At 42.9% G+C, this 21,956-nt stretch overlaps 1 long non-coding RNA gene across 1 annotated transcript in view; it reads right to left on the bottom strand.

Annotated features, from left to right (window-relative positions):
- Positions 1-21,024: 21,024 nt before the first annotated feature.
- LOC138297302 (uncharacterized) overlaps positions 21,025-21,956 on the bottom strand; it is a 33,709-nt gene continuing 32,777 nt past the window's right edge. Inside the window, exon 3 of the long non-coding RNA XR_011204009.1 lies at positions 21,025-21,129. This is a non-coding gene — a long non-coding RNA (uncharacterized lncRNA). The remainder of the gene's footprint in view (positions 21,130-21,956) is intronic.

The raw sequence follows: 21,956 nt of genomic DNA, 5'->3' as shown, positions 1-21,956 counted from the left end.
CTCTCCCTTAGGAGGACTTTGTGAGGTTTTCAGCTTGTCTAACCATTCAGCCAACTGCTGAGCTGTCAATCCATGTAACAAAATGTTACTTGCTTGAGCTGGTGGTACCTGCTGTGCAACTGCATTCGGAGTCTGCGATGTCAATAATTTCAAACTCTGACTAACGTTTGGCCCTGCCATAGTATCTGGAAGTGCTACAAAAGGACTAAGGGCCAGATGTATCAAGAATGCCTTTTGCGGGTCGTAAATAGGGATTTTTAAGAAATCGCTATTTCTGATTTGCAAAATGCAATGTATCACATTTGCGATTCGGTAATAGCGATTTCTTAAAAATTTCAAATGCTATTACCGAATCGCAAATTGCGATACCGGACCCATTCGCACCTATGGGCCTGTAAGCCCATATTTGCGAATTTTTTGCATTTCCAAAATTGCGATTTCTTAACTGGAAATCGCAATTTTGGAAATGCAAAACCCCAGGGTGCTGGGGGCCTAAAGCCCCCTCTGCTGCACCCCAAAAAGGTTTTTAGGACATGTAAGTTGCACACATGCCAAAAGGGCATGTGTGCTTTACATGTACATTTTAAAAATGCATTTTAAATGCATTTTTTAAATTTGCACATGGTTACCACCAAGTTCAACTTGGTGGTAAATAGCAATTCCTTAATGCCCAATTCGCATTAAGGAATTGCTTCTTACATGTGCTTTAGAATCGCAAATAGGGAATCCTTATTTGTGATTTCTTATTTAGAGAGTTGCAATTTGCGACTCTCTAAACAGGGTCGCAATTTTAATGAGTCACTATTTTAGGGATTCCTTAAAATTGCTTTCAGAATGCCTTTGATACATTCTGAAATGGCTTTTTGCATTCGCAAACGAGCATTCGCACTGTTTGCGAATGCAAAAAGCTTTGATACATCTGGCCCTAGGGTCTAACAATGGTCTTGATCGGTCAAAAGTCTGTCCCACAGGAGAGACTAACTGAACATTTTCAGTATGTCCTCCCCTCAACATATTCTGGGTCATTACCCCCTTGTTCACGTACAGTAGGTTTCTTCTGTGCAAATAGGGGTACCACTGGACCAACAGTAATTGGTAGCCATATAGCATCTGGGGCTGTTCTGGCACTTACTCTCTGCGGGAGAGTAACTCCCATATTTTGATTCATCGTCGGAGTCATATCTGATTGTGTCCCTGTTACTGGAGTGAATCCTGGCATTACCCGCGGCTGCACTTGGGGCAGTAAAATTGGAGTTGGTTCAGTCTGAACCAATATCGGTCTCGGGTAAACCTGTTCCGTTGGCACCATTAAGTTCGAAGTTATTTCCATAATGGGCACATCAGGGTAAATTCTCTGAACCTGTGGCGGTTGTATCTGATTTTGTACTACAGGAGTTGTAGGCATGTTAAGACCACTCTGCAGCACGTTCTGCGTCAGGCTAGCATTAATCTGCACTGGACTCACTGTCCCATTAACCTGTGTTGGGGCTGCGGGATCAGCACTGGTACTTGGACCACTCTCATGTACTGTATAAGGTGGTAGGTGATCTCACAATAACTGTGTAATAAACTCATCATTGTCCGATTCCTCCTCTACGGTTGAAGACTTTCTAGACTCCTTACTCTCGGACTTACTTTTATTAGTTTTCCCAGTAGCTCTCTTTCCTTCCTTCTCATTCTCCTGCATAATTGCTGTAAACAACTTAGGGCCATATGTACGAACACTTTTTCCCATAGACACAGAATGGGGAAAAACATCTGGCCCCTAATCCCTTGCAAAGTCTCCATCCTCCAAACTCTCTGAACACAGTCCCATCTAGCCTCAGCTAGAGTCTTTTCTGCCTTTCTCATCCTCCTTTCGAATTTCAGTTGCTATTGCTGTCTGGTTACTAGCTCCCAAATAGCTAATGCCTCCAACTATGCTGGTCTCGGAAGGGGCTTCGACTCATATAGCACCATCCTTAAATGCTCCAAGATCCTCAAATTGAACATCTCATTTGTAAGAAATGATAAGTTCCCATCTTCCTCTGCGAATTTGCACCATTGCTTTCGCTAAAGACATGGCGCAACACCCTTCTCTTCCATTACAATGTAAGCTGGTGTGCCTTCTGGCTGTGCCTACACTCGTTGTGATATACGTATATCCTCTTAGGGCACTTATTAAAGCTGTGAAAAATTTAATATTTTCTACCTTTTATGTTATTCAAAATCAAATCAGGAAGTGACTTTTAATCCCAAGATTCCTTTCACCTACTTTCTCAACCAGTTGCCTCTCACGGACGGCTGCCAATCCGTGTGCGACCCTTCTCACTAACCGACCTATCCCAGCGTCGCTCCAATGACGTCACACTCACACGCACTGCAGCTGACAAAGTCTTGCGGCTTGTCCTCCCAAACTCTAATTCACATGAACTAATGCAAATATTGCGAGCACTAATCAAAAACCCAAACCAAAAAGAAATCTGCTGGCTTACTACAGGAAAGGTAGCACAATCGCTTCAGAAACCTTACAGATTTTTTTTCACTGGTGGCTCTTCCCGCACTTATAGCTACTCCTTCTTTCTTGGCCTCCCAGATTTGCAAGCAAAATTGGACCCGCAAACTTTATTCTCAACTGATCAATGGGTCTGTCCTGGTGCACATAGGACTCGCCAAATCTCAGTTGAAATTTTCTTTCACTCCCTTTGATTCACACTCCGACTTGTTGACCATGCCCGATCAACCTACTAAACCAAAAAGATTGCAAAATAAAACCAAGTGTCTCATACACTTTTCAATATACTCCGAAGTCTTATACCACGCAGGGTCCGTACATCAACAACCACGTGTACAATTTTTTAGCACAAAGCACCACACATGTGAAGTTCGACAACTTCCCTACTCTCACACTGCGGAGTACGCACACTCCTTCTACAACTTCATTTTGAGTATGCAGTAATCAATAACATCAATAATCAATGGAGTCAGTAATTGTCATGCACAATTACCTTTCAGTCATGAATAACCACACCTTCAGTAAAAATAAGAATATTTATTTCCCTGTATTAGCAATGCTAAGGTCATGTAGATTAATCTCAATTTCAAATGAAACACATACAGAAACAATACTGGCTGTCCAAAGCAGCAGAACAAATTTAATCTCATCAAAACTTGAACTACAACACATTCTAAAGTTATGGTGCAAATCAATAACAAAGGCAGCTGCATCAATGGTATAGCATATATAAAGTTTAGCAGAGAAATTAATCAAACATTAATCTTTAGTAGCATAATTTCATTAGTGAGGGTCCTTAATTAACACCAGATAAGCATCAGCATGTTGGGCTTCATGCAAAACAATTTAGTAACATAGATTTAGGAAAAAATCTAACTGTGGCTCTATCAAAACAATGCAGTTGGTACCTAGAAAAAATAGCAAATATGCATGATAATTTCAGATAGGTTATAATACCTATTCTCAGTATGGATCAGCAAAGCAGAGTCAGTCTTCGTCCTCAGGACATCAGTCGATCGGCAAGTCATCAGGATTCAGCATCAAAGTTCAGAAAACGCAAAGTCTCTAAGCATTAAAGTTAAGCACGCCTCTTGTCAAGACACACAAGAAATATTGACCTTTCAGCCACCAAGAAAATGGACAATGGCAGTGTCTTCTCCCTGTGGAGTCGTTCAGTCAAAGTTACCTAAACTAACTCCCAAATTCCTGTTGGTCAGTTAATCGCATGTTCACACTTTGTCCAATAGAACTAAAATCCCAAATCTATGAATTCTAATATTACTCTGTTCGCATGTCGTTGGTTGGGTTGTCTTGCAATGTCCTCATCATTCGGCTTGTCAGGTAACAATATTGTTGCAGCTTCCACTCTAGTCAGTATCTTCATTGTTCTTGTCCTGGGAAAATCAGTCTTACACACATTACACATATAATGTTACATTAATAAAAACATCATCTTCTAGCAGTTGGTTCTCATGAGAAGCAAGTCTCAGCTACAAGCACGTAATGCAAAATGGAAAATCGCAGTTTAACTCTGTAGGACAGCTATTTTATTAAACGTTAAGAAATACAGCTTTCACATTCGGAAGTAGGCCAAGACACTCGCTAAGTTAAAGTCTACAATTAATAAAGCTAAAGCTTACTGCATAACCCTTAATATGACATATTACTACATTAGTCAAACATATATTCAACATTTCATAATATTAAATCATTGTTTAGTACATTTTGTTAACATTGACGGCCATTCTTCGTAATCACATTTTCAAATGTGTGCATTATTTTTCTACGTTATTATATTTTCTACACAAACTTATTATTCAGAATACATAAGCACTCAATAATTTTTATTAAAACATCTGCGCTAGCACACTGAATACTGCTCAGCGGATCTGACACCTAGCTCATGCCGAATGCATCCATAGGGGTCCCAGGGCCAAGCAGAAGTAAGCAACGTAAAAAGTGGTTCTTTGCCCTGGCCAACCCTTCTATATTTTTATAGCCTCACAGCTCTGCACCATACAGCTGCAAGGGCTCTGTGGGCTTCAAGGATGGAGCCAATCAGTCTGTTCCTCTGATTTTTAGCAAAGCTCAGTACACCCCCAGCATAGTGACTAAATGTCACCTCTCCTTTAAGTACTTGGGCTGACCGTGCCACCTTGGAGTTAAACCGTACTCCCTACTAATTGTAGTAGATGGTAGTGGAGGACCCGAACCAGCTGGGTTCCACAAATTTTAAAGGAGTTTCCTTAGTTTAGGGCTGCCTTTTATGATCATGTATTTTGTTTTCGCAGTATTCATCTGTAGGTTTTTTTTGTTGCAAACATTTTCGGTAGCCTTTAGGAGCTTGTGCAAAGCTAGTTTTGAATGGTACAGGAGCAACGCATCATTGGCAAAAAGCAAAATTGCAATTTTTTTCACCTCCGTTAACCAGTACCTCAAGATTTAGGGCCCCCAGGTAGTCTATGATATCATTGATAAAGATGTGTTGTGATGTTGTTTTAGCACGTTATTTAGCCCTGGTCATGAGGCCTGTGTCCTGTCACCTAGTTGCATTTCGCTTTTATTCCTTTGATTATTTTAGCAAATCTTCATTTTAGTGGAGATGTTTTTCATTATTTTATCATTTGCCCTTCTAAGCAAAATTTGTTATTCATTTCTTTGCATAATATTTTGATCCCATGCTCAACCCAAGGCTGCACACAATACTTACTGGGTATTGCTGGTCCAAAGAGTACATTGCCTACTCTATACAGAAGAATATGAGTTGTCACATCAGGGCAGTTCTTAGAACAAAATATATGTTATTATAAAACATCACACTGCCCACACCATGTTAGAGGGGGCATTCCAACCAGCTTGCCATCTCATGCTGCACGTCGTCGCAGTTTCTGATGAAACCCTTTTGTTCCTTTTTGTATACGTGAGATGACTCCCAACAGACTAACAGACCTCTTCTTCACCTCTAATCACAGGTATGGGAGAGGGGCTTCATTCCCGGGACCAGAAGGGTGGATTAGTGTTACCACGTCTACTTGCTCTCATGTAGAAACTAGTAGTGTAGGTAGGCATGTTAGACACACTATTGTGACAATATTGTGGGGCTCTTCTTGTGTTTCACTTTCCTGGTCACTGCTGTAATAATGCTGTGTTTCATTATCCTGATAATTGCAATTCATGCGTTTTTACATAGATTGCAGTTGCTTCAATAAAAACCTATTGAACCAATATCCTGCTTCTGTTTTATCTTTGCATGTATGAGACTAGTATAACTGAGAGAAAGGGGTATGACCTGTTTCATCACGACTTCCCTGAGGAGTCTGAGTGTCATGCGATAGACCCCTTACCTTTTCTACTGGTGAGATGCCGCTAGCTAGCCGGAAAGGTTAGGTTGACAACTGTTACATGGGGAGGGATCAGACTCAGTCCCCCATGGTCGGTGGTGCTGCTGTCCAAAATCCAGCAGTCTTGTTACTAAAACAGGAGTCTACAACAGATGGTAAACAAAGCTGTCACCAGAATGCATTCTTGTCTGACCCCAACATCTATGCTGATGCTTTCAAGAATTTTGCATCTTGGTTCATACCTGACCGATGAAGTATTATTGCTGTATATTAGCTTGATAGCTGACTCTAGTTTTCCTGGACAGCCCAGGGCTGATAATGTTTGGCAAAGTATCTCATGGCTTACAGTATCAAATGCCATTTTTAGATCTATAAAATTCATATATAATTTTGATTTTTTGATGCAGGTATATTTCAGACTGATGTTATTGCTTGGTCAATTGTTCCTTCTGAAAACCTACCTGTGATGGGTTGATGATCCCATTGCCACTTAACCACCAATCATCTAGGCGGGTTTGCAAAAGCTTTGCATATATTTTCCCTACTGCATCGAGCAGGGAGGTTGACCGATATTTAGAGGGATCATCCCGAGATCTTTTCTTGTGAAGGTGACAACTTTTGCAGATTTCCAGGATGCCATTACCCTCTGTTGGAACCATATTGCATATTGAACTCTGGATAAAATAGGTACTTATGAAATAAGCTCTGATTTACACCTGTCCACTGGGATTTGGTAGAGACCTGGGGCCTTGTTTTGTTTCTAGCTAAGAACTCCTAGGCAAACTTCGCTTTCAGAGAATTCCATATTTATTGAATTAATTTCTATTGAGCGCAATAGTATAATACTCTGAGTCTCCTCATAAGGCATTCTTTGTTCTGTTGCCCTTTATTTCCCAGTCTTATTCCATCAGTACTAGGGTTTCTACAGCTTGGTAGAATGTATAACATTGAAAAATAGTTGAATCAGGAGGCAGGCATAACTGCTCTCCAAATGTCTTGGGATGGCTTGTGATCCCCACCTTACTAGTTCCAAGAAGAGCCTGGTTTTCTTGCTTATAAGAGGTTCAATGAGTGCCTGCCAGGCTTTTACTTGTATGTGGCTTTTTTATATTTCCCAAGATACTTGCACTCGTGCCTTAGTTCTTTTAGGAGGTTTTCCCCATCAGCCTTGTCGTTCCTTGTTTTCAATGCCAATGATTGTGCAGATTTTAGCTTATTGCACTTCTAGTCAAACCATTCCTTGTGCAAGGGGTTACAATTGCTGACATGCCTACTTCCAGGTTCTGGTTGTCGACCACCTTGCCTTCAAGACAAATTAATTAAAGTTTCCAATCTAGCAGGGGTGGCTCTTCCATGAGGACGGAGGAGCGTTGCAAACCTGCCAGCAGCAGAAGCTGCAAAACCTTTCAAAGAAAAGGATAATAAATTAGGTTTATTATCCTTTGTTTATTATCTTTTTCTTTGAAAGAGGTGTGGCCACGGGGGTGATGAGTGTGAGCACTCCCCCTCAAAGCACATGTATGTTTGGCTGGCCATCTCGGGCTGGCTAAACACACATGCGCACATATGTGCACAGTGCTCTCTCCAGAGAGAGCTTGCACAGGCTCCCAGTCTGTCTGGGAGCGTCCTGGCTGGGTGCTCTCAGCCAATCCTGAAGCTGCTCTGAGCAGCGTCAGGATTGGCCGCAGGGCAGGCTGGGAGCCTGTGCCTGGCTGCAGCCAGCAGAGGAGCGGCGCGTGGAGCGGCATTCAGGTAAGTGTATATTTTTTTAAACATTTTATTAATATTTTCATCCCCGCCAAGCCCCCCACTCCCTCTGTGTGCTACCCCATCCCGCCCCCTTTAACACCCGCAAGCCACAACGGCAATCTAGGAATGATCACTGGATTGTTAAAGTCTCTTAACTCCTGGTAGTGCCTGAGCACTTTTTTCTGGAAGTTTAGGGCTCTGTCAAGGCAGGATCTACTGTACTGATACCATATAATAGACTTTTTGTTTGTTTGTAATTGTAGTGCACTTTTCCTCAGATCAGGGAAAAGAGTAGTGTTCAAATTAACCCTTGCGGGAACACTTAGGCATACTATCAGCGGGTCATGATCATTCTCAATTCTTTGTTCAATTACAAGGTCATTGAACAGGCACCATGATTCCAGATTGATTAGGATATCATCTATCAAACTTGTGCGACCCCCTGACTGAATGGCGTAACAAGCTGGTGAGTCCGAAGGCACAGATCCATTTAGGGGGCAAAGATGATTTTTTAAGTGCAAGAGATGTTGAAGAGGTGCCTCTACTTGAGCAGCGAGTTAGCAAAGTTGATGGATAGGTAGGTCTACGGATAACATGATCATTCATGATTGTGCTATACGTCTAAATTGGCTATTGTGTCATCGGGTTTGGTGTTACAGTTCCAACAAACTAAAATGAGATGTTGCTTTGTTCGTGAGTGGTTGGAACATAAAGATGACAAAAAATGTTGTCCCGCAACATCATTTTGGTTCTCTAATTCAGTCAGCTGCCTATGAAAATGTGGTTGCAGACCTGGCAAAAAGTAAACATTGGTTATGCTTAACTACCAACGATCGCTGGTAATCCCCAGCATGTGGAAGTTCTTATTCATTTGGGAAAAGACTTGGCCAATTGTATCCAATTGGGTTGGTATCCAGCTAGTGAGTTCACCTCTCGATCTACCTTTTGTTTCCTTTGTGGCTTTCATAGTAAACGCCATCCACAGTAATCTCACCCAGAGTAATGACTTAGACAGAACTAATAAAGTGAAAAAATGTAGGCAGTAAAAACCGACTGATTAAGTTCCCCCTTATGTCACTGTTCAGGTATTGCTGGTATGCCAACGTCATTGCAGGCTATATTTTCTTTGTGGTGTTGTACTTCCCATCTACCCATCATCCTTCCCTCCCCCCACCTAAATGCATGTTATGCATTTATGTGCAGAAGGCGTTGGAAGCGAGATCATTACAGACACATCTGCTGACTGATCTCCTGTGGAAGATTAAGGAGAAGCAATTGAAAACACATGTTGGTAGCTAGACACTGTTAAAGAAATCATTGGCAAGCCCTCCTCAGACTCTTGAAAATGAACGTGAACTTCTACCAAACACCTCCTCTCGGGAGGGCGAGGGGAAAGGATGAGGAATTTAGCTTTAAGTAATGGCTCCAAGAGAGCTGTGGTTTGGTGGGGCCCTTGAAGGCAGCTGGCTCAATTCTCTCCAGATGTCGCTGCTGCCTAATGGCCTGGAAGTCATTTGCAGACATATTGAAAGAAAGTGCTCGCAACTGGGATAGTGATTATAAGCCAGGCATGAGGGTGGGAAAAGTGATCCCGAATGTAAAGCAGTTACGCGCTATGATCACCTGTCAGACGAAGGCTGTGGTGCATTTGTACGAGGGTCAGTTTGCCTGTCCAATGATTTAACCAATTTTAGCATTTTGGGCAGCAGGGTAGGCAAACATTAGGCTCTGTTGGCAGTGAATACGGGCAGGGATTTATTTGTAAAAGAATATCAGTGCCAGGCTGAAAGGTTTTTGTTGTAAGGATGATAGCTATTGGCAGTGATGGCACTGCTTAGTTCCACCAACATTGACGCTGCCGGCACCTCCCACAGCCGGGCCACTACTGGGGGATTAATTAGCATATGCAATTATGTCATAAGAAGTGACTCACCCTTTTTTATGTCATATTCTTATAATATGCCTCAATTAAAATTGGACGTGCCTGTGTTACAAAAGGATAGTGCAGAAATGTGAAAAGATTTTTTTAGCTTCTTTACTTTTTGCAAATCACATATACATGTTTTCCACATGTCAATGTTTAATTGAGCTCAGAAGTGTCTGAAAGGGACACTGTTTTTAAGTTAAACGTGTGGAACTCAGTAGAAATGTGCTGGGTTTGTGCTTTTGAACAAAAAACATAGGCCCTCATGACGACTTTGGTGGTCTTTTTACAAGGCCACCAAAGCCGCGGGCGCAGACCTCCAGTGCTGGCAGTCTTCCGCCCACCATATCATAGGTACTGCCGGATTTCCACCACACTTTGGGCGGAAATCCGGCAGTAGTTGTGCTGGCGGGCAGAAGCGCTTTGGCGGTTCCACCACCTGAACGCCCGCCAGTAGAAAACTGCCCGCCATATTATGGACCACAATACCTCCTGGTGGGGTGCTGCCGATGGTGGAAGCACCCATTACTGTACCCGGAACAGGTAAGGTGATCGTCCGACAGGGGAGGGAGGTGGGAGAGTGGGGGGTGTTTTGTGTGCATGTATGAGTGTGTGATGTCTGCGTGTGTGCATGAATGTGTGAATGCGTGGTTGTATGCATATCTGTATGAATGGTGAAGTGAGTGCGTGTATGCATGTGTGTATGCATGTATGGATGTGTGCTTAAATGCGTGTATGAATGTTGTGAATGCGTGTTTGAATGTTTTGAATGCGTGTATAGATGTGTGTGAATGGATGCGTGTATGTGAGTGTAGGTGAATGGGTGCATGTGTGGTGCGTGTGGGTATCTTGTGCATGTATGCGGGGAGGGGGAGCTGTGGCTAAAGGGGATGGGGGTGGTGGGAGGGGGGTGCTATGGCTGAAGGGGGTGGAGGATGGGGGAAAGGGTGTCTAGTGCTTGCTTGGGGGTGGGGAAGGCGTCTACCAGTGACAGGGAAGAAACTCCCTGTCTTCAGGAGCCTTTCCGCAATGGTTTTCGTGGCAGTGCTACCGCTGCGCAAACCATGTCAGAAGGCTGGCTCCTAATATCGCCAGTGGTCTTCTGTGGACCGCCAGGTTGGAGATGATCATCTCCGGCCTGGCGGTTCTGACCGCCATGGCGGTATGAGTGGAGATGTGGCGGGTTGGCAGAGACCAACCCGTCACACTCATATTGTGGCGGTCTGCACCGCCAGCCCGTTGGTGGTGGGACCGCCACATTTACCCTGGCATGACCATCATTGTGTAGATGCATGTTTGTTTTCTGCTGGTTTTCTTTATCCAGCTTCAAAGCAAAACAGCCTGCACATTTGCAGTTCATTGGGTCAAAGAAGGGTTAATAGAGTGAAGTTCTCTTTTACTACTGTAAAATAGATTCAGAGACAACCCCACTGGATTGCTTTCACGAATACAGAGAATGCTACCAGTGGGATGGAGGCTAACAAACATCCTGAGGCCAGGTTATATTTATTTAGGGGCATATTTACTAGGATTTTGTGTCAGAGTTGCATCATTTTTATGGCATAGACCGATGCAAAGATTCTTTTTAGGTTGAGCACGCAAGCACTCTGACCTGCTGTAATCTATCTGTGGGCCTTTAACAACACTCACCGCACATCCATCACTATCACACGTTTGTGGCCTTACCTTTCAAAAATCCTTTGTTATCTTTGGTAAATGCTTTATGTTTGTCCCTCCTTCGGGCGATTTGTTTACCACCTTGGACACCAACTCTGTTACATGGATAATTGCACTTTTGCCAATACGTTTGACTGCGAGCGAACTTGTTTTTCCCTCTGTGTCTCTCCTTCGCGCTCATGCTCATGGCGGCCATAGTGCTTTGAATCAGCTCACTTATGTCAACTGTTTTACTTTTCATTTTCAATTTATGTGGCAAGAAAAGTCCAGTTAGGAATTTACAATATTAACAGTTCTAACATAAGCAAACGAGGGATCCATTGCATTGCAAATGCTTGTTAGCTTTTACTAAGCCATGCCTTGTGTGGCTTTGTGTGGTTTAGTAAATACAAAGTAACGTAAGGCAGTGCAAAATGCTGCCTTGCATTACTTTGCATCTGGACGGCGTCACTTAGTTAGAGAATGGGCATTCCCATGCATCCACTCATGTGCTTTAGCATATTCCCAGGTTACAAAGATTTGTAAGCTTGGGAATGCGTTGAAGTGCTGTGCCTCCCAGAGCCAGGCATAATGAGGAGAAATATATTTATTTCTCTTCATTACTTCCTCTTTCCGTGCGCTGCATACTGCAGCACAAATAGAAACAGCAAAATGCATTTAAGGATTGTTTCAGTGGAGGAAGGTATTCCTTTCTGCACAAAAACAATCCTGCCTTTGGACTCAGGTACCCTTTCACCATGATGCAAGGGTGCCTGTGTTGGCACTAGGCAGCCACAAGTGCGCCAGCGCAGGGAGAGAGCTGAAGAGCTCCATATCTTAGTAGACAGGGCGCTTTTCAGCTCTCTCCCATTTATGCAATGCTTTGCTGCACTGTGCGGTGTTGCGTGAACTGTAAGTAAATATCCTCTGCAGTGTTTGTAAATGCATGCAGCTGGGGCACAAGGTCACCCCTAGTAGCATCCTTCGGTCATGTGTAAGAGGAACGACGTCCCCTCTCAAAAAACAGTGAGGGGACTCTGTATACCACCATTAACTCCCGACTTGTGCCCTACCCATGTCCTTTGGTCATAAGCAAATAGTGCTGCCCATGCAGGCAGTGATCTAGTAGTGGGTGGTTATGCAATTGGCCGACTGGAAACCAAAATCAGCCTTGGCAAACAAGTGCAAACCAGCCCCACAACAGCTTAGCCTGCAGCCTACCAGGAAATACCAGAGTGTCAGAATGGGCAATCCAGCCTGGGTATTTCGTGCTTTACCTTTAGCTTAGAGTTTCTATTGTGCTGCTAGTTCAGGCAATTCACCTTGTTAAATCCTACCATCCCCTGGCTTCCAGCCTTTCACCACTCCTCTTGTTTCTTGGTGTTCCTCAACACACTCATGGCCAGGCTTGCACCAGGACACCTGCAGAGGTTTTTGTTGTGCTTTACCAATGTTATGACAAAATATAACATAACTCATATAAACTTCTACGTTCTCTGTTGAATACCCTTCTACTTGTTTGTTAAAAGTGATACAGAAAAACTTCAGATAATTAAATAATCCATTACACCTGTACTGATTAACCAAAATGAAGAAAAAACTGTTCTGATTGACAAGTAAATTGAGATTTTCCTAGCGTTGGTGTCTGAAAGGCTAGATTTTATTAAAGACACGGAGGCGAGTATTATGCGTTCTTTTCTCACTTTAATAAATATATATAGCAGCCAAGAAAACTACAAATCCCAGAAAACCCTGGGAAAAAAACTACCAAATCACATCATAAAGGGGAAAATCAATGGGACGTTGAGTATGAGTACAACTATCTTGACTGAGAGCAACAAGCCCTCTTTTCTTGCAAGAGTCAGTCAAAGGAAGAATCCGAGAGCCATATCAGAACAAGGTACAAAGTCAAAAGGGCAGATAAGAAATCCTTAAAGGAGTCCATCAGAAATGAAGAAGGAGGAACTAGCAACCAGGAACTTTGTTGCGGCGGAGCCTGATACAGAGAAGCTGAGTGCGAATTAACTGGACGCAGCAGTGCTGGTCTAAGGCAGAGGAACTGCGGAAAGAATAACATGGAGGGTTAATAAAAAAGCAGTGGGATAATACTCGCCTCTGTGTCTTTAATAAAATCTAGCCTTTCAGACACCAAGTCTAGGAAAATCTAAATTTTATTACAAGACCAGAGGCTCATATTATGCTTGTTCAAAGCAAGGATATCACATTGTCTAACGGGTGATCAAGAGGTTTACAATAAAATGTTCTAAAGTGTAATGGTGAGTAAAGATTCTCCAGACCAATGTAAGTCCTCCAGGATATGTATTTATTAACTAACACGGTAAGTACGAAGAAAACAAACACGAATCCCTCGCCAACCTCTGACCCTTCGCTCCGTCCAACTCCAACAGCCTTCTTCGAATGTAGAATTCTCGACATGCGTCGCATGCCGAGAATTCCTCTACACAACACATCCCCCTCCTTTATAAACAGAAAAGGAATACTCCGAACAGGATACAAACAAAATTGCAGGTTGAGCAAAAGCACATTTTAGAAAGCACTTTGTATGAAACTACAACAATCTGTACATACATATAACATGTGCATACTTTTAAAAAACATTGTTCAAGAACTACAACTATATACACACTAGTTAAAATATCACCTATTGTTTGGATAATGAAGAGTAAACACAAAAGACACTACACAACGTAATCACGTAAATACCCTGGGGGTTTACGGGTCCTCATACCTATTCTTTTTGCTTGAACATTCCTTTCATTCACTCCCATACACAGATCAACCTCTGTCACTTGTCCATGTTCAGATTGCAACTGAACACTCTCCTGTCCATCACTCCTTCTGTTATCTAGTAGGTCCTCATCACTCATGAGTAAAAAACTACTATTCCCACCTGGACCCAACCGTACGGAGTCCACCTTTCTTTCCCCCTCTCCATTGCCTCTGCGATACAAAGCTACTCTGCTCTTGTACCACCGTTCCCCATTTTTCAAAACAACATGAAACTTGCGTACATCTGCAACTACATACAGTCCCCAGAATTACATACAACCACTCCCTGTACACCCCATTCTTATTTTCATCAGAAAACCCCTCTTAATATCCTTCCCCCCTAAAGAAATGATCTGAAAAACACCAACAGTCACCTGAAATGCAAGATAATCCTTCCATAGGAATCGTGGTTTGTCTCTCCGGTGTCTTCGTAATTCCGTGACGTGGAGGCGGAGGTAGGCGCTCGTCGCCAGTGTAATGGTGAGTAAAGATTCTCCAGACTAATGTAAGCCCTCCAGGATATGTATTTATTAGGTAACACGGTAAGTGAGAAGAAAACAAATGCGAATCCCTCGCCAGCCTCCGACCCTTCACTCCATCCAACTGCAACTGCCTTCACAAACGAATTAACATTTGACCAATCTGCAGATCTGAGAATATCGTGTAAACTAGCCCCTGACCAAAAGGCGCGAGAGGCCGCAGCCCCTGTCACTGAATGAGCGTCAAAGGAAAGAGCCGAGACACCCGCCGGGGACATGAGCCACTTAACCCAACGTGCTAACGTAGAGGCCGACACAGGCTTATGTGGTTTCTGAAAGGAAATAAGCAATTGAGTAGAGGGGATACCTTCTGAGATCTGCAGTTCGAGAAACATACGTTTTTAAACAATTGCCAACACACAATTTGGGTTGCAAGGGTTAAAAAGGGTAATGCGCAGATGATAAATTAATCTTAGTACGCCTATTGACTTGGAAATAAACACCTAAAGAGGAATAACGAAAAGAGGAAACATCTAGAGCTTTAACATCAGAAACTTGCTTGATAGATACCAAACACAAAAGCATTGTGAATTTGGCAGACAAATGTTTGAGCGATAAGTCATCATTATCCGGCCATGTAATAAAAAGGCGAAGTGCAGCATTAGCATCTCACATAACATTGTATTTAGGAGCTGGAGGCTTAGCAAAACGTACTCCCTTTAAAAGTCGACAGACCAACTGGTTTTCGCCAATAGGTCTTCCGTCCACTCTTATATGCTCTGAAGAGATCGCTGATCTGTACATATTAATGGTACGATAAGCTCTACCCTAAGAAGCCAAGGAAGCAATAAAATTAACGGCCAAAGTTACATCTGCTGAATAGGATTTGAATCCCTGTCCAAACACCAGCTACACCAAGCCAACCAGGCTGACTTGTAGACCTTTGGGGTGCCTGGGGCCCAGGATTGCTGGATAAAATGGACAGCCTCCTCCAAAATTCCCGGGGTTCTCCAGGAAGCCCCAAAACTCTCCAAGCTATGAGATGGAGGGAGTTCTCCAACACCACGGTGTAAGAAAGACCCTGAGGATTCAAGAGCAGATCAGGAAAGGGAGGAAGCAACACAGGGAAATCGGAAGCTATTTCCAATAGGGTTGGATACCAAGGCTGGGACTGCCAAAAAGGGGTGAGCAGGACCAGAGATGACTGCTGTCTGCGCACCTGAGCTAGAACCCGGGCAATGAGCAGAAACAGGGAAAATGCATAGAGAAGGGAATTGGGCCATGACTGAAGGAAGGCATCCGTGGCTATCGCCAAAGGATCCGGCCTCCAGCTGAAAAAAGAAGGAGACTGAGTGTTGAGGCGAGAAGCAAAGAGGTCTATTGACATGGCACCAAAGATGAAAGAAAGATGATTGAACACAGAAGGATGAAGTCGCCAATCCCTTGAGCCGGGAGATATTCTGCCCTGACCGAAATGTTCTACTGGAGACAGAATTCCCACAGGCTTCTGGCCAGAAGAGCCAGAGGTTTGGATCTGGTACTGCCGAGCCGGTTTATGTACCTGACTGCCGACAGGTAGTCCATTCTCAGGAGGACGGTGCACTTTACCCTGTCTTTTATAAAGGACTGGATGGCAAAGGAACCTGCAAGCATCTATAAACAATTGATGTGCAGTGTTGACTCCTGAATGGACCATGAACCTCCAGTCTAGAGTTGCCACGTCTTGCACTCCAACCTGTCAGACTTGCATCTGACTCTAAGACAAGATCTGGGGCGGCAGAGAAAATCGTTCTCCTGTTCCACGCATCTAAATGACTGAGCCACCAAAGGAACTCTTCTCTGGATTCGGGACCCAATACGACTGGATCTGAGTAAGCGAGACCCTTGCAAAGGTGACAGATATTTAGTCTTTGTAGAGGTCTATATGAAGAGTGCCCGGAAAAATGGCGTGAATGGAGGAAGAAAGAAGGGCTAATGATCTGAGGGAACAGAGAGGGATGGATAGAGCGTGGCGTATTTCCTTCTTTATCAAATCCACCTTCTGTTGAGGGAGTTGAAGAATTGAATCGACTGTGTTCACTAAAAAGCCAAGGAATTTGAGCCGCTGAGCCGGGACAAGGATCGACTTTTGAGGGTTGATGAGAAACCCCAGACTTAACAAAAGGTTCTGACAAAGCTCCAGATGCTTCAATAAGCAGGATCTGTCCTGGGCCATTATAAGAAAATTGTTGAGATAAACTATGAGCCTGACCCCCTGACCTCTGAGGAAGGCGATTACCGGCTTGAGAATCTTGGTAAAGCACCAAGGGGCTGAAGAAAGACAAAAAGGGAGCATCTTGAAGTGGAAGAAAGAATCTTCCCACTGAAACTGAAGAAACTTCCTGTAAGAGGGATGAATGGGAACCGAGAGATAGGCGTCCTGAAGGTCTAGACGGACCAGCCAATCGCCCTGAAGTAGCAGATCTCTGAGATGAAGGATAGTCTCCATCTTGAAATGATGGTACACTACAAAATTGTTGAAGAGTTTTAGATTTATGACCGGCTGAGGTTTGTTGTTCTTTTTGCGTACAAGAAATATAGTGCTTAGAAACCCTGTAGGGTCAAAGGAGACCTTTTCTATTGCATGTTTCGCTACTAAGGCCTGTATCTCCTCCTGAACCAGAAGGAACTGATCGTGTGAAAAATGAAGAGGTTGGGGAAGATGAGTCTGAAAGGGGCGCTGATATAACTCTATGCAATAACCCTGGACAGTTTGAATAATCCACGGATCCCATGTGAGAGATAACCAAACATTTAAACAACTTGCTAGTCTGCCTCCTACGGGAGGAAGGCCAGAACTGAAAGTTCTTACCTGCGACCTGATCTCCTTTGGGTTTGAATCCTCTGTTGCGGCCTCCATGGAAACATCGGGGATAAAACTGGGGTTTGTACCCCTGGTAGAAATCCTGTTGGGAGTCTTGATTGAGGTACCCTCTGTTGAAGGATTGCCCTCTTGATGCATAACAGCCGGCAAAACGACCCCTTCGTCTGCTGGCCCTGCCAAAAACCAGTTGGTTAAAAATTATTTTCATGGAAGACTGAGCCTTATCGATAGAAGCAAAGGTAGATACATATATACTCATTTCCTTAATGAAAGAGTCACCAAAAATAAGACCTTCAGCCTTAGGACCTTCTTCTTTTGTAGCCAAGGAACTCCGTTTCGGGTCAATCTTCAGCAGAAGACTCTTGCGTTGCTCTTGGGAAATATAGGCATTGGCATTGCCAAGCATGCAGATTGCTCTCTGTGCCCAATTAGAAAGATCTTCAGGGTCTACTTGACACCCCTCCATTCTCGCCTCTTTGGCCAAATCCAAAATTCTTGTTAAAGAACCAACAAGATCTAGTAGTCTGTCCTGGCAATTAGACCAGGCTCTATCAACCCCTTTCTTGGGATCCTTCCTAAACTTAGTGAAAAACAACAGCATGTTGGGATCAATAGCAGGAGTATCAGCCACCTTGGAAGGAAGGGATGGTCTGGACACTCTGACTTCAATTTGTTCCTAGAGGACTTATCCAAAGCATGTCTCAAATAATAAGGAAATATAGTCAAGGACATGGTCAGTAGGGAACCACTCCCAAGAGTTAGGGTGATGAATTGACGTAGGGTCGAACATGGGTTCCCCAAAATGGTCAACCATATCATCAAACAACGATAGGGATGAAATTGCACTGGAAGAAATTTTACGCCTTTTCTCCAAAGGCCCATGATCAAAGACATCATCATTGACGTGTGAGTGAGAAACCACATAGTCTAGAATATCATCCCAATCACTCTCCGTATTTCTGAGATCAAGGATATTAAGGGGGGAAGAAGGGACCCCCTAGGGAGTCGCCTCTCGGGTGGGTGGCCCAAATTGAATGGAAACTCCTTTGGAAGGCACACAAGAGGGTGCCACATGTTTCATTCCATTTTTTGAAGGGACTTCGTCAGAGGGTTGTAACATCTTTGATAAAGAGACTTCTAAATTGTTTGAATTATCAAGCATGGAAACTGAAACAGCATGCTGCACAGAGTCATTGATAAAAGACTTTAAATTATCTTTTAAAGACTGTTGTTCCTCCCCAGACATATTGAATAACCAGGAAAAATAATTTAATTAAAATAATAAAGAAAAACTGGACTAAAACAAGGGAACACAGAAATAAATATTTCCAAGGTAAAAAACGAGACATTCAGGGGTTAAATGAGAGCCTAGGAGGAGAGAGCGTGTAAAGAGGCGGAGCAACCAATGGAGAAACTGGTTGAAACGCCCCCCAGAGCCCAAGGGAACACTTGGCAATGAAAGCTGCGTGAAAAGGAAGCGTCGGAACAAGGCGACAAAGAAAATACGCAAGCCGGAGGCCCAGTGCCAGGAATGCGAGTGAGGAGCAGCGCATGACGATGGCCAGTGAACAAGGCAGAGTGCCTCAGAAATGGAAGGCGAACATTACAAACGTTTGAAATGAGCGCAAGGCTCAAAACGGTAAGAAAACTTTGTTACCACACATAAAATGCAACTAAATACACATATAATTATTGAAAACATAATATGACTAAAATTTGGAGCAGAGTACTTATCTTGACTGTGAGCAGCAAGAAAAGAGGGCTTGTTGTTCTCAGTCAAGATAGTTGTACTCATACTCGATGTCCCCTTGGTTGTCCCCTTTATGATGTGATTTGGTAGTTTTTTCCTAGGGGTTTCTGGGATTTGTAGTTTTCTTGGCTGCTATATATATTTATTAAAGTGAGAAAAGAATGCATAATATGAGCCTCCAATCTTGTGATAAAATTGAGCAAACCCCAGCATCAGTTGGAGGAAGCATTTTCTAACGAGAGCTAATTTTTCTTACCCTCAAAGCAACTAAACAAGGGAGCAAAACACTGCATTTTAGTGCAGTTTTAGCAAGGCTTCAACTCAAAGTATACATTTTAGATTCAATTAAAAAGGAGGTTATTTATTGAACACTTCTACCCCTCTAAGACAGCACTCACGCATTCATTATGTTTAGAACTATACATAGGTAACAGTTAATAATGGGGGATGCTTTTCACTAAGTGGTCCTGAGTGACACCAAATAGATTACAACAACAATGATCGAGTTGTGATGTAATTCAGAAACCCAACAAGCAAAACATTCCCCTTATTCAGTTATTCATCTATACTTATATGCTGCATAAGGGTTTTAAAGTCATCGACTATTGTGAACAGGCTTTTGAAAACGTGTCATTTTAATCAAGAAAATACGAAGGGAGGAGAAAGGCCCCAACTCCAGGACTTAGCGTGGTTATGCCACAGCACTGGAATACAAGCTTGGATTCTTACTGCTATGATGGAAATGCAGCTAATTACATCATTTTGAAGCACCTCTTCACAACAGTGGCAAACTATGGGACCCATATTTAACCTTGCCAATTCAAGAATCTAGTAACCATGGGAGTTAATTTACTTTTCAGAATACATTTCAGAACTAAATGACACATGCACAGAAAACCCAGAACGTTTTAACAATGTTTTCCATCTCTTTGTTAACCTAAAAAATGTGGTTTTGGCCCTTTCCCTAGTGTAAGTCTGTTCCCTACCGATCACATGGTAGATTGTCCATGGGTGGACAATCCGTCAGAATTATTATTAGTGCAAAAAAGTGATTTGCAATTTATTTATCTGTATTTTGAAACCCATTTTTGAAGTGAAACGCCTCCTGCCAAAGTCTCATAAACTATGGTGGTGACGTGTAATTTCTCCCCTACTGACGCACTTAGACCAACCTTTCTAGGCGTACATTTACAACCTTTCAAGGAGTACATTTATGAGTGGTTGTGGGGTTTGAAACTGCCTCCAAAAGTATCTTGAACCCTACAAAGATGCTACTTTGCAGGAATACTCTGGCCTTTAAACCTTTATCATTGACACTCTCCATACTCACCTCTTTCCTTCTTTCTTAACATACTCACGCTGCAAAGTCCAGCACTTTGAGGAATTTTCTCTACCTGCTGACCACAGAAGTAACCACAAAGCTCTCAGCCTTCTTGGCTCCTGCACACTCTGGGGTTTCATCAAAAGCCAGTAACACAGGTTTCTACACATTTGTGAGGTAACAGAAATCACCCTAGTGCAAGCGGAAGGGGTTTTTGAGAGTGAATGGGAGAATAGACCTTCTCCTGATCTATGCTGACTTTAGAGACACAGGAACAGAAGAAAAGGGCAATCTAATGTCCTTTAAAATCAAACTCAATGCAGGTTGTAGCCTCCAGTTTTACCCTTTCTGTAGTATGGAGGTGTCCTAGAATTATCTGGGTAGTGCTTCACCCGCAAATAAAGCAACACAGAATGTTGTATTAATGAGTGTAGCACAGTGTGCAGAGCTTGAACCCAGTGCAAAATAGAAATATGTTAGACTTGTGATGAAAAAACTCCAGAGTGGGTATCATGGGATTGACTGTAGGATAGACTGGGAGAGTGTGGGCTGCAAACGGCAACAGTAGTGGCACATATAGAAATAGTGTGAGAGTCAGAGTTAGTGAATCACATGCAGAAATTGCAAAAAAAGAAGCCATTGGAAAAAGCATCCACAACATCTTTAATGTAACTGCTCCTCCTTCCCTTCTAACTTCTCTTGCATTCTGGTTCTCTTTTTAAGTCATCTTGTAAAGTTGTCTTCTCCAAGCCCATCAGGCTCCTGTATAGAAAGAAGAGACAGAGTGATCATGCAAACAAGCATGCAGTTTAGAGGGCACATAGGTGAGGACCTCTTTTTTAAAGTCCTCTCTGTATCACAAAGGATAGTACAAAATTATAGTACCAAAGAGCTCCTGTCATTTCATTGGTTATATTGTAACATTGCTTAAACATCTTTGACTGGACTCGGTGATTACGGAGCTTCATGTCGCATCTTTCCTTTTTAACTGCATTGTCCATTTAGACAAATATAAGCATGCCCATATTTGCTTTTAAGCATTATCCTTTGCTTAAGCATCACCTACATTCATTAATTCTTCAATCTCCTGTTCGACAGCTTACTTAACCATCATATTGTCAAACAGCAGTCAGAATCCAACCAATCAAGGGAAGAAGCCTTGGCTCTCTGCCAGCTAACAAATTTGATGGCACTGAACACCATTTTATATTATATTAAAAAAATTACTAATGTTCCTGCAAGGTTGAACAGAGGTAGGCGGCATTTGAAAAATAAACAACTATGGGCCCAGATACAGTACATACCCTCTCCTACCCACTCTTTGGTTGGCCTATGATCCGGAGAAGCAGCTAAGCTTCACTAGTCTCAGACTGTGGATCTGGGCTGATTTACAGGGGAAGCCTTCATGCATACTGCCAATGCATCATGACCAAGTTAGGGCTTTTGTATGTCCCAGAACTGTACTAGATGTCATTCTTGTATATCAACTAGGATATGATGAATAATCGAGAACCACTCACCACCTGGAAAGAGACCCTCTGTTAAATAGCACCCTCAACTTTGCCATTCATTTGCCTGACACAGTGCCT

This window comes from Pleurodeles waltl, chromosome 5, assembly GCF_031143425.1.
Source record: "Pleurodeles waltl isolate 20211129_DDA chromosome 5, aPleWal1.hap1.20221129, whole genome shotgun sequence".
Taxonomy (NCBI): Eukaryota; Metazoa; Chordata; class Amphibia; order Caudata; family Salamandridae; genus Pleurodeles; species Pleurodeles waltl.
The sequence above is the reverse complement of the archived record's forward strand: the minus strand, read 5'-3'. Positions and strand labels throughout refer to the sequence as shown.